General features: G+C 33.1%; 1 long non-coding RNA gene across 1 annotated transcript; it reads right to left on the reverse strand.

The window, feature by feature from the left end:
- Positions 1–10495: 10495 nt before the first annotated feature.
- Positions 10496–11877, reverse strand: LOC120082420. The gene is made up of 3 exons (XR_005483170.1): positions 11791–11877; positions 11070–11272; positions 10496–10942 (listed from the first exon to the last, which is right to left on the reverse strand). It is a non-coding gene; the product is annotated as an uncharacterized LOC120082420 (long non-coding RNA).
- Between the last annotated feature and the right edge of the window lie 2716 nt (positions 11878–14593).

Below are 14593 nucleotides of genomic sequence, written 5' to 3' on the forward strand. Positions count from 1 at the left end.
TAGAGGGCAGTGAGGTTCAGAGGAATATGTCAACTTTGGACGAAGAGATCTTCCAATATACTCGTGCATTTGGAGTGATTTCAAAGCCATCTGAAAGCTTTGGAAGTCTAGTTTTCAGAATAGGGCTGCCGGAGGAAAAGGCTCAAAGAAACTAGGCTGGAGGTTAAGAAGAATGCAGAAGGGTCAGATTGTCAGATCAGTCTGAGCCAGTCTTGAAGATTTTGAGATTCCGCCAAACACGAAGAATTATGAGTAGAAGTTAGGTAAGATTCCTAAGACATTTTAGAATAAGTTTGTAGAAGGAAATATTTCTAAATAAGGTTCGGAACTATAAGTAATCTAAGTTGTAAGTTGAATCTGGATTCTAGGGGTGAAAAGGGACCCGAAGAGCTACTAAAGTGAAAAGTCCTAAGAGTTCGAGGTGAGTGGCTAAAATGTTTTCGAACTAAAACGTCTTTAAATTGTTTTGATTACAAACGTTTTACAGAAAGCATGTTTGCGAAATAATTCTCATGCCTACTAGTTTATAAAGTGGTTTCCAAGCAAGTTTGAATTGTGCATGTTGAACGCATGCATATTGTTGAAAAACTATTTACATATGTTGATTTTATCCAGCATGCGTTATCATCTTTAAAGCCATGTTGTATATGTGTTATACTGTACATGCTTTAAAGAGAAAAGTTGTTTATAAATAGTTTTGGTAAAATACGATGCCGAAGTACAAGGAGAAGACATCCACCCAATTAGATACTGAAGTACAAGGAGAAGGTATCTATTGGTACTGAAGTACGTTTGAGAAGGTACAAGCCAAAGGGATACTGAAGTACGTTGGAGAAGGTATCCTAGTAGCTCGATACTGAAGTACAAGGAGAAGGTGTCTGAGCAGTAGTACATAATGTGTGAAGGTACTTAGTGTGGCCACAGGTGAATAAAGTCAGAGATTGAGCAAAAGGGTTCTCTCTGGACTAGTAGTTGTTGTTGGGATTATTTTACCAGGTATACAGTACTTTGATTTGAGAAATGATTTTACTATTTTATGTTTAAAATAGTTTTATATACATTACGCTTGGAAAATATTTATACTGCAAAAGTTTATATTTCAGATAAAACTATTTTCTGAAATCATGCATGAGAATTTACTATGTTTTCTCGGTCACTTACTGGGTGTAAGCTCACCCTGTTTCTAAATGTTTTTGTTTTTCCCCTCACAGGTAGCGGTCAAATCCTCTGAAGACAGCTCAGTTTCTACTCTGCCACTAAAGGACCAAAAGACTTATAACCGTTTGCTAGGTGGTTACTGTTAATATTGTACACATGTTACTATTGTTCATATAGGGACTAGGGTTTGTGGGTTTTGGGACTTGTAAATCTAATGTTGTAAATACTCTAAACACATTAAGTTTCTAAGTTAATAAATTGTGGGCCTACAACCGTCCCGTTGCATATAATTTGTATTTGGTATCTGAGCTTTACTACACGATCGCCTAGTGGAAGTAGATGATGAGCAGCACACTGCGATGACTTCTCCACGACAGCGTCTGCCGAACTCTCACTCTCGAGAGCTCTCTTTCCTCACTATACGATCGCCCACAAACTCCTACACGATCGCTTAGCTATTACAATTAGACGATCATCTTCTCAAAACCTATACGATCGCCTTCTCAAAACCTATGCAATCGCCTTCTCAAACCCTATACGATCGCCTACCTTTTACTATACGATCGTATACCAAGTGCTACACGATCGCTGAGCTTTACTACACGATTGCCTAGTAGAAGTACATGATGAGCGGCATGTTGCGATGACCTCTCCACGACCGAACTCCCACTCTCGAGAGCTCTCTTTCCTCACTACACGATCGCCCACAAACTTCTACACGATCGCTTAGCTATTACAATTAGACGATTGCCTTCTCAAAACCTATACGATTGCCTACCTTTTACTATACGATCCAAGTGCTACACGATCGCTGAGTTTTACTACACGATCGCCTAGTGGAAGTATACGATGAGCGGCACACTGCGATGGCCTCTCCACGACAGCGACTTCCGAACTCCCACTCTCGAGAGCTCTCTTTCCTTACTACACGATCATCCACAAACTTCTACATGATCGTTTAGCTATTACAATTAGACGATTGCCTTCTCAAAACCTATACGATCGCCTACCTTTTACTATACGATCGTATACCAAGTGCTACACAATCACTGAGCTTTACTATATGATCGCTTAGTGGAAGTAGACGATAAGCGGTATGCTGCGATGGCTTCCCCATGACAGCGTCTTCCGAACTCCCACTCTCGAGAGCTCTCTTTCCTCACTACACGATCGCCCAAAAACTCCTACATGATCGCTTAGCTATTACTATTAGACGATCGCCTTCTCAGAACCTATACGATCGCCTACCTTTTATTATACGATCGTCTACCAAGTGCTACACGATCGTTGAGTTTTACTATATGATCGCCTAGTGGAAGTAGACGATGAGCAGCACGCTACGATGACTTTAAAATGAATCCAAATATTTGTAGCGTGCGTCAGAGTGATTTGAACCGTCGACCTCCTTTAAAACAAATTTGAATCTCTGCAACGTGACGCATCTCGTCCCGTCCCATCCATTTAATTTTCCTGACGCCGAACGTCCGTGGGTCAAGTTTTCAAAACTCGACCTTTAACCTTATAACCCCCCTCACCTCCTCTCATTTTCTCACATTTTCTCACTGCCTTCGTTCTCTCATTCTCACTGCTTTCAACCTCTCATTTTCTCACATTTTCTCACTACCTTCATTCTCTTATTTTCACTACCTTCAACCTTCGTTCTCTCATTATGCCTTTTTCGAACCTAATTAAAACTCTTACAAATTTGCTTCTACCTTATTCATTTCTTTATTGTCAAATCTTCTTCTTCTCCCACATTCATCTATTAAATTGTGAGGTTTGTACCTTTACTATACAAAATTTTATTATTTTTTTAAATAATTATAAATTTTGTTCCTATTCTTATACTATTACATATTTTTTTTTATAGTTTTTTTTTTTGCTGTTTGGGAAACAAAGAACAAAAAAGGTAACGTTAACAAAAAAAATCATATATTCTCATAGTATTTTTTTTCATAGTTTTTGTTGTCGGATAACGGAGAAAAGAGAGACCGTTGTCACTTTGGGGGAAAAAAAAGTAAAACCACTATTAAATTTGTGAGTTTATTATTTATTTATTACTAGTTTTATTATATTTAGTAGATCTATCATGTTGAATTCAATAATATTTACATATTGATGTTAGTAGTTCTTTCTCTTTTAGTGTTAATCTTAGTAGTTGTTATTAGTGTTAATCTTATGGTTGGGATGTTATTGTGCGGATGTAAATTGTAAATGTATATGATGTTATATGCTGTGTTATGTTTTGTATCGCTTATACACACTACTGATGGATGAATGTAATACAAGCTCATGTTGCCATAAACTTGTTGACTAAAGATTTGGATCTATCTTTATTTCTTGCACTGATGAATGAATGAATGATGCTCTATATGCACTCAAGCTTTGCGATAAAGATAATTTATGCGATACTACGTTATGAGTGTATGCGTTGATAGTGATATTCTCGTAGTATGCGATGAAGTAGTGCGTGTCACAAATTTCCTTGCACTAAAACCAAGTATAATTCCAACGCAAGTTTCTCAGAATGATCCAAGGTCGAACACGGGGATTGTTGTCGTTAAATGCAATACTTATGTGATACATGCGACCGGTTACAATAATGAATAAAGAATTTTGGTTTGTACAGAAATATAAATTGCGCTAAAAATAAAAATGCGTTGATAAAGTAAATTCCTAAACCACTATGATATATGATACATGATACAGGGGTCGAGGACTGGCTGTGAAGTTGTACAAAAGAATCGATGAATGTGATGGCAAGTCTTATGGATGAGGCAGAAAGTGAGAAAGAGTAAAAAGTAAAAACATCGCAAGTTCGTCAATCGCGTTAAGGATGCAACTAAGGTTCCTCTTTCCCTTGGCGTACACCTTTTAGTGATCGGCCGCGTTCCCATATGTCTATGGTGAAATAGAGATGAACATGATGAACGCAAGGTTGTTTCCATCTCTGGAAATACTTCTTGCTTTAGTTAATGCGTTCTTCCAACCTTCTCTCGATAGGCGGAATAACATCTTCATTTCTGCTCTCACAGATGAAGATGCCGTCGAGCATGCTTTAGCTAAACTTAATTGATTCCTTGACACAGATTAATTCACTCGTTTAATTCTCGCTTTTTACCCCGGGGACTAAGAACACATCATGGAGAAAATAGATGATAAATGTATGGAAAGAAACAGAAAGATGATAATGATGATGATGATAACATTTAGTTCTAAAATTAAGTGTTTGATACATGTTTGTGAATGAGGGATTAAAGAAGATGAACACAGAAGATGAAATAGAGAATAGAAACAAATACGGAAAGAGTGTCAACGTCTTGACACAGATCTCGATCGGAGACTTGTACTTGCCGGTGTATGGATGTGGTGGAGAGGAAAGCTTCTCTCTCAGGCTTGCTTTCCCGATAGAATTGACCTTTTGCACAGAGCTTCAGCTTCGAGAATCGGAAGAATTCCTTGCTCGGAGACTCATTTTTCAGTCTTGTCTTGTAGTTCTCTCGGATTTACTCTGTAAAGTCGCTTCAAACCAGCCTCTCTCTCTCTCTCTCCCCGTTTCAATATCAGTATATGTCTAAGTATCTGTATCTATATATGTGTCCATTTCAGCGAATTTGAGGAAGCTATTTATAGGCAAGACCTTGGCTCTTTGAATTTGTGGTCCCCATTATACAATTATGGTAATTCTTGCAATGGCGGAATGGGAGATTCCTTTCTGTTTCACGATCAATCCGTCAGAATTGCACAACAGAAAAATGTACACTTGTCAGAATCATCCGCGAATGCGTTGCTCTTCACATCTTTGATCTATTTTTGATTACCGCATACGTTGAAATGCGTTGAACGCTAAAGCTCATGATCGATTGTCACATATGCCGTCATTGCGTTGATCATCTCTTTGTTCTTGATTGGTGGGCGCATGCGATGTAGATGCGTTGTACATTTTGTCTTCGAGCCATTAACGCACGCGGTGACCTATTTCCTGCAAAACAGAGACTAAAACATTCTATTTCGCCATCACAATGGTGTTAGTGGATGTGTTTACAACATTTCATAATTTTCGTATTTCTTAGCCAATTCTTATACTATCGACACAACTTTCCTCTCTTTTTGCCGCAATATCTAAATAACACAACATAAATAACTTGTATTTCTACAAGTTATCAGTTATACCAACATGTTAATCTTATTTATATTTTGTTTGTTTTTGTTTGTATTTAAGTATAGTTTATTATTATGTTTAAAAAGTTGACGTTTATGGTTTAATATTTTTAGTTTAATACAAAATTATTATGATTTTTTGAAATATATTTCTTATGATATTTGATTTTTTTAGTATTAACTTTGAAAATATAGTTTAAAATAGTTTTAAAATTTTAATTTGTTGTTATGTTTGAAAATGGTTATAAAAAGTTTAATTTATTGTTATGTTTAAAAAGTTGATGTTCATAAACCTTAAAAAGTTGATGTTTATAAATTAAAAAGTTTAATACAAAATTATTGTGATTATTTTAATATACTTCTTATAATATTTTATCTTATTTTTTGTATTAAATTTGAAAAAATAGTTTTAAAAAGTTTACTGACGATTTGGACAATTCAATGTAGAAGTGGGAGGAAGGTTGCAAGTGGAGACTTCGTGCAATAAAGAAAAAATCGCATGGCTTGTTCAAGATCACTAAGTACGATGAGCAGCATAAATGTTTTTATTTAGAACTGAGTAAAAGTCATGTGCAATTGGATTCATCAATGATTGCATACACATCATAGAGCTTTGACTATAATACAGAACTGGATCACGCACCCTAATATGCCCATCATGTGCAATTTATTGTATATTCAATTTTTTATTGTAATCTATAAAGTTGTACATTATTCTTTTAATTGAGAAATAAATATTTTTTTTATCATGTATATTTAATTAAGGGTAGATACTTTTATTGTATATTCAATTTTTTTTATTATAATGTATAAAGTTGTACATTATTCTTTTAATAAAGTTGTACATTATTTAATTTTTTTATGATGTATATTTAATTTAGTTAATTAAGTTGTACATTATTCTTCTAATTGAGAAATATATATATTTTTTAATTGAGAAATAATTTTTTTTTCTTTCAGATCATGGCTTTAAACCCAGGACCTGTTGATCTTGATGTTTTGTACGACCAACCCATTCATCGATCATTTGTTGTATGGCGAGATTGTACTATTGGAGAAATATTTTGTAGGCGTCGAGAGGCAGTTCTCCAGCGTACTATCCCATTCCACCCTCGAATACTACCGCTACTCTGCACATCTGGATTCTATGGGGTTGCCAGATTGAGATTTATTCAGTTAGACTGACATCTGATCATAGCCTTGGTCGAAAGATGGAGGTTGAGATGTATACATTTCATATGTCTGTTGGAGAGTGCACTATCACTCTACGAGACATAGAAGTATTGTTGGGGTTACCTGTTGACGGTGAGCCTGTCACTAGAGTGATGTACGATGATTGGTCACAAGTTTGTCAACTGTACATCGGTGTGACCCCACTTGCCAACAAAATTAAAGGATCGAGGTTAAGTTTGATATGGTTAGGAACATAATTCCATGAGCTTGCAGATGATGTAGACGAGGAAACCGTCATAAGATATGCGCGAGCATATATACTACAAATGATGGGTGGAAGTTTGTTTTTTGACAAATCAAGTCATTTTGTTTACTTGATGTTCCTGCCACTATTAGTTAACCTCTATGATGCGGGGCGGTATTCGTGGGGTGGAGCATGTTTGGCATGGTTGTATAGACAACTATGCAAAGCAACAAGACCTGAGGTTCGTGAGATAGCTGGGCCTCTCATACTTTTGCAACTATGGGCTTGGGAGCAATTTCCAACAATGGCTCCACAGCTACAACATGTCAATGATGCTCAGTTAGCTGTACGAGCCTACGGTTCTCGATATGTTATTTTAATTCAATTTAATGTTTATATAACTGATTTAGTTAATTTAAAATCTAAATTATCAATTTAAAAATTTAGGTAGAAAGATAAATTTTGTGTGACTAGGACAACCACACATGTAGTTAGCCAGTACAGATACATGTTTGATCTGCTAGGTACATTAACACTGAACCAAATTGATTATTTTATACACATTTTTGTTGTATTTGTCTTTAATGTTCTCTAATATAATATTTTGTGTTTCAGGTTATTTGAGAGCCGTACAAAACTATTATGCATACTTTGCCCAATTTCTGTACGAATGGTCAAAACATATGGCGGACGATGAGTCCTCTCATATGTTTTCACATTGGTGAGTGGCATCTTCATGATAGGGTGATGAACAATTCGGTTTTCAGCAGGATATCCCATCGCCTTGTAATACTGAAGCCCTATTGCATGATATCGACTTAGATTGTAAATTAGTCCGAAAAAGTTGCACATTTGGTAGTGCGATGACACCATCGTGCAAGGTTTATTGCAGTGGGGGTTTTTATTGAATAGATTGACATGGATGTTACTTAAGACTACATTTATTGGTATAATAATATCACAAGACGTTACGTCACTCGTCCCGGAGCAACTGTGGGTCATCTGATAAATGAATGAATATTATCTAATTATTTTTAATTTAAATTTATTTTAAATATTATCTAATTGTTTTATAATTCAAAGAGATCGAACAACTGTAGACTCCGTGATGTTGTGAATGATCCGAACCAAGTTCTTGCTATAGTGACAGCTAAAACTATATGGAGGAGATACATTATATGTACGATATACCTATTGTTCCTCCACTAGCTCCTAGACGTAGAGGACCTATTTGGGAAGAGGGAGTTTGATGAGGTTGCCCATAATGTGGAAGAGTTGCCCCTTGTGATACAGACACAGAGTCAAACTGATTATGTTAGTCTGATGATGATGATGCCAACATTTGGTTTATGACATTATGACTCAGAGACTGGTCTTTCGTCTTCATACGTGCATGGACATGGTCGGGGTCATGGAGAGCATAATGAATATTTATATTATGAAATGTCTGCAGAGGTACCAGAGCAATATTAAGAGAACCAAAGCAATCAACGACGACAACCTGCTCGAAATCGACGACGTCTGCCTTGTGGGACACATTGATTTTTGTAATTATTTTTATATAAATGAGATATTTTAATTTATACTTTTTTTTAATTTTTACGAGATATTATTTTTTTTAATTTGTTCTTTTTAGAGTCAAGTTAAATAAAATAATAAAAAAATAAAAAATATTTTTAGAAATTGTTTTTATAAAATGGAAAATTAAAAAAAAGGTAAAGGTCGAATGTTGAAAATTCGACCTACCTAGGTCGAATTTTCAACATTCGACATATTAAAAAAAATAAAAAAAATCATATTTATAAAATAAAAAATAATAAAAAAAAGGTAAAGGTCGAATGTTGAAAATTCGACCTACCTAGGTCGAATTTTCAACATTCGACATATTAAAAAAAATAAAAAAAATCATATTTATAAAATAAAAAATAATAAAAAAAAGGTAAAGGTCGAATGTTGCAAATTCGACCTAGGTTGGTCAAATTTTTAACACTTGACATATAAAAAAAAAACCATATTTTTGTAAATAGTTTCAAAACAAGAATAGTTTTATAGATTGTTTTTAAAACTAGAATATTATTTTAATTTTCCCTAATCACCAAAAGTAGTTTCGAAGAGAATAAAGTTTTTTTTATTGGGTTAAAGTCTTACTAAGAATTTCATACAAAATATAATTAGTAAAATTTATTTATAAATATAAGAATTTGACATTTCATCCAAGTTAAACTTCATCTATTACTTTCTCAGCTTAAGATTGGTAAATCTATTGATGAGTAAAATAAAAATATGAATTTTCAAAAAAATATCTTAATAAGAGAATGCTCATTGCTGCTCTTTCTCCGTACAAAAGTATCAATTTATCTTCTATATATAAAAATAAATAAAGAAATAAATAAAAATCCGCTGTAGTATGTCTTAATAATTGACATGCATTCTCTCTCGACATTTGAGCTCCCATCTTTGTAATGGTTGCTCTAAAAAAAATAGATGAAATATGAGGATTACTTATTAAAGTTGGATTGGTTTTCTCAAGGTTCACGGTACAAGTTACCCTTTCAAAATGTAAGTTAATATACACATACATACATATATTAAAATATCTTGGTGTTGGATTAGATATAAACGACTGAGAGCTTAGGCCCCATTTGGTTCGTAATTCATTTTCATTTCTATGTTTTCAAAAAATAAAAAAATAAAGAAAACCATTAAAACATGTTTGGTATACTTATTTTCAAAAACGACTTTAAAAAACAATGCATAAAATATAAAACTACAAAACTAGGATTTCATGACATTTAAAAACTGTCTGATTTAAAATTCGGAACAGTTATTTTCAGTCATTGTATCGCTTACAAATGTATGAACATCAATGATAGTTTTAAAAAAAATTTCATAATTGGTCTTCTCATGACAATAAATAAATGTAAACAATGAATAATTATTGACAATCATAAACTGTAGTAATCAAGTTTACTATGACATGTTATCATTGTCATCAATTAAATCCAAATTGACTTTCACATATATATAATGATAAAGTTTAATTTATAGTGTTTTTATAAAGAGGTCGACTAAATAACCATCGGTAAAGGTTTTACAATAAGCTAGCTAAGTGCAATCTAAAAATAAGCTTAAAATTACATTGCAACCAAAATTTTGCCATTAACTCTACAAAAAGTCTTATAAATCAATCAATTGTGGCTTCACTACTCTAATGGATTCTTGCAAAACCTAATAAAAAAATAGAAAATAATTTTAGAGTACAACTCTACACATCAATATTCACAATGATAACAATATAAGACTTAACGAGTCTATACATAATAGCTCATCAGCTTCACAGTTAGGCTTAAGACATGAAATATATGACTCTTCCTTGAGTTAAGGATAAGGAAAACAACCTCACACCAAATTGTAAAATATCAAATATCAATGTGAATTGAAAATCCTATCAACTATTTTATTCAATCTCACCCTCCACATGCCATAGGTCGCTCTAAAAATTAACATACTACATTGAAATCCTTTATGTTTGCTAAAAGAACAAATAAAACCACCGACAGCTAATAACCAAAAAGAAACTTGAAACATTATTTTAATAATAAAACCTCGTAAATATAGAGGAATCCACTTCCAACTACCTTCTAAGACATTAAATTTTTTTAACATAACTACATTCAAATCAATTCTATACATACTTAATTTTAAATCAATTCTAATGGACAAATTGAAAGTCTTTACAAAATTTGTGGGGTCAAACCACAATGACCCTCTATCTAAGAGGTCATTAAATCCTACAGGATTCCTCATGTCAAACATAACAGGGGTCAAAATTGTTATTGTGTAAGATTAGCCGTAGTGCAAAAGTTGGGCTGAACACCCGTGGTTATCAAAGAAACAAAGGGTTGTTATGGCATTCAAAGTAACATGAAAAAAAAACATTTTTTTTTTTTTTTTAGAAAAACAAATATACAAGTTATTTGACATGTCATGAAATTCATGGATTGTACCTCATCCAAAAAAAAAAAAATGATGAATTCTGTTTACGTTTTGCAGTGGGATAAGCACAGACAAGTGTCTTCAAACATTGCACTTTTTATGCAATATATGTCATGTGATGCTCCTAACTATGAGAATTACCATCCATTGTAATTAGATTCCATATCATTGTAAGCTTATTTTGGTTGCAAAATTTTGCCTCTTTGTGAGCTGCAAGAACAAGCATAAGAGAAACCCTTCAAGCATAAGAGATTCAATATTTTTATGAGCTGCAAGAACAAGCAATCTCTTATGCTAGAAAAAAGAAGAAACATGAAAGCCAAGAGTCTTAGTATACCTCATATGAATGACGCAAATTGTCGGAGAAGAAGGAAGATGAAGACAAACTCTTCAAGTCCAATACTTTAGACGACATGATAACCAAAAAAGAACAAATCCCAAAATATAGAAAGATAATTAAAAGAAGCTCCATAAAAAAAGGATGCAAAAAATTTACTCCTTCATAAGAAAATTCAAATGCTTCCCTCGACCTACAAAAATCTGCAGGTAGAGCAAAACTTTTTAGGAGTGGAAAAAGAAATAAACTGAAAAACGAAGAATCGTTGATTAAACTAACTTAAACACCACAATTCATATGTACCGCATAGTCAAATAGGAAAGAAAAAGAACACTACAACAACAAGAAACCAGTTGTTCCTTTGAGATCTCAAGAGTAATGCAACAAATTAAACATTAACTTAAAGATCGCCTTAAAAAAATTAAGTTTCATATACACAAAACTAAGACCGAAATGGAAGTAAATAAAAAAGGTTCTTTCTCCAGCAGTATTGTTAACAAAATCCAAACAAGAAACAACGAGATTGCAAGAATTAGAAGAAAAACAAAGCACAGGAAGTGAATTCCACAAAATTAAAACCTCGATTTGAGCTAGAAACACCACAGTTTACCTTGGAAAACGGGGGAAAAATTCAGAAAATCAAAAGATAACGGTAGAAACAACAAAAAGAAATGGAAATATCTCAAGGAAGAGAAGAAGAAAGTAGAAGAAATGGACAAACCTGAAACTAGACCACATTCGATTACATTATTTAAAGTAGATCTTATTCAATCTTCCTTACTTACAATCTTCAATCCATTACTTGCATAGCCATGGATTATTTACCAACTGATTGAATATATCAGAAAATTTAAAGATACAATTACTAATCATTGCTCACCAGTTAACAATCAAACTACAAAAACAAAACAAAATTTCTATCTCAAGAATTCTGGATAAACAAATCAAATAACCTGTTGGGTTGTATGTCCTAAAACTCGTAGTTTGTAAATTTAAACTTATTCTATTTGTAATAAATATGTTATTGAGATTTTGTTCAATAAAACTGTTATTGAATATGTAAATTGCACTAAATCCAATAAACTAAGATCCATGGCTATTACAGAGTATTTGAACTTTATGTGGTGACATAAGAATGGATCAAGTTCAAGTAGATAGCCAAAACGGTCTATAGTATACGAATAAGGTTGGATACCTTATTCTGGTAACACTATCGGATGCGACCCACTTTATATTTAGTACAAACGATGTGATTCTGAATCGTTCACGTGGAGATATGCGAGTGGGGTTGTCCTATGCAAAGAATTTGTGAAAGACCGAACCAAGAAATAAAGTCACTCTTACTTTATAATGCTGTTTACTGTTTAAGATTGACTGTTTCAATTGCAATGACCTAGGTAACTCGGCCTTAATCCTGAAGTAACTATAAACTCCTGTTTATTCAAGATTATCCTTAGATTTGCATAGGTGAGGATTGACTCAACAGTGCTAACTCAATAAGCTTCCCATTTCAAGGGTAAGACCGGGTAGATAGCTAGGGACATAGGGTGTAAGACTTAATTCACTCCTACCCACATTAAGGGATAGTAAAAAGGTTGTTCCCTTATGTACTGATTTCAGGTTTTGAACAGGGGGTCCCACCCTCTCATTGATCCGAAAGGGACTCGGTTTAGTAAGTTGATCAAAAACTTCATTAGAGGATCAATGGGACTTAAGGAACAAGATGTAATCTTAGGGACAAAACTGTTGGAATTGATGTCCTAAATCTCTTGTATTCTCATAGCTTGTAAATATTGTATAAATAAATTGTTATTAATAAAATAATTGTTATTTATGAGCATACAATCAATCCAATAAACTAAGATCCTAGATTATTTTATGTAATTTAAATAAGTATGAGAGATATATGGTTGGATCTTGTTTAAATAATAACTTAAACGGTATGTAGTAGATAGATAAGGCTGGGTACCTTATCCTGGTGACATTACGGATACAACCCGCTTTGTAGATATTACAAGTGTTGTAAAGTGCTACAAATGATCTGATCCCAATCATTCATCTGGAGACATGTGAGCAAGGATATCCTATACAAAAAGTTTGTACAAGACCGGATCACGAAATAGTTAGTCTCATTATATAACACCGTTAATAGTAGAGGCTTATATTTCACTAGGATGACTATAAGTGACATGACCTGAGTCCTGAGTGAGTTATGAACTTCTACTTATGAAAGCGATCCTTTAATTTGTATGGGTGAAAGTGACCAGATTGCCAACTCAATAAGCCTACTATTTTGGTGATTCGTTTGATTGAGGAGCTGGGAACACAATTACACAAGACGAAATTCACTCATTCCTTGATGTCAGGGTAAGTAGATAAATTGCTCTCTTAAGAGCTGATTCCAAAGCCTGAACAATGTAACCACACCCTCTCCTGGTCCGAGAGGGACTTAATCATAGTTGAACTACGACTTATTGTTCATTAAAGAAATCAGTGGTACTTAAGGAGTTAGATGTAACTACAGGGGCAAAACAGTAATTTTGGTCAAGTTATACTTACGAGCAATTTGTGAAGGGTCATTGCACTGTTGATTGATTCTATCCAATGGACACAAAAATATATCTGTAGTGCGAAGAGTGCAACTGTTAGTCTTTAGTAGAGTGACCGATAGTTAATGGAAGTTAGGTAATTTAATTAAAGAGTTTGATTAATTATCCAAACATCACTAGAGCTTCAATCTACGAGTCCATAAGGTCCCTTCTGTAGCTCAATAGAGTTTTAATTGAGAATTAATTTTGGATTAATTTGAAGTGTTCAAATCAATTAAGAAAATTAATTATATGTGATATAATTAATTAAATTAATTATATGTGATATAATTAATATAATGTATTTGATACATTATAATATAAAGTATTTTGAGAGAAATTTGGATATGATTCAAATACTTTATAATTAAATTTAATATATATATGATTTATATTAAATAACATAAATAGTTGAGAAGAATTAAATATTTGAATATGAAATATATTAATTATAAGAATGAGATTCATATAATTGATTTTAGTATACATGTGATTATTAAATGTCATCCATTGTTTAGATAAAATAAAGCTATAGGTTATATTGTATTTGATACAATATAAAAACTATAGGTTATGTGTTATATTTGATATAACATATAGTATATATATATATTATAAACTAAGGTAGTTATTATATATATGTTTATTATTATTATTATTAATTTAAATTTGATTAAATTAATTTTAATTTTATTTTAGTTAAAGGGAGGGAGTTACAACTCCCTCCCATAATTTCCGTGCAGTGTGTGGTTGGGAGATATTCAGTGTTCTTCTTCCACCATTTGTGGATCTAAAAATTCTCTCTGAAAAAAATTTTACACAGAAGAAAATCTTCTTCTTTACCTCTCATCCTCTTCTTCCCTCTTCTAAATATTGGGTAGAGCTCACATCTCCTGCCATATTCTCAATCCTTGAGAATACAGAAGGTTTTAATTA

The sequence above is a fragment of the Benincasa hispida genome, chromosome 8 (genome assembly GCF_009727055.1).
Source record: "Benincasa hispida cultivar B227 chromosome 8, ASM972705v1, whole genome shotgun sequence".
NCBI classification, from domain to species: domain Eukaryota; kingdom Viridiplantae; phylum Streptophyta; class Magnoliopsida; order Cucurbitales; family Cucurbitaceae; genus Benincasa; species Benincasa hispida.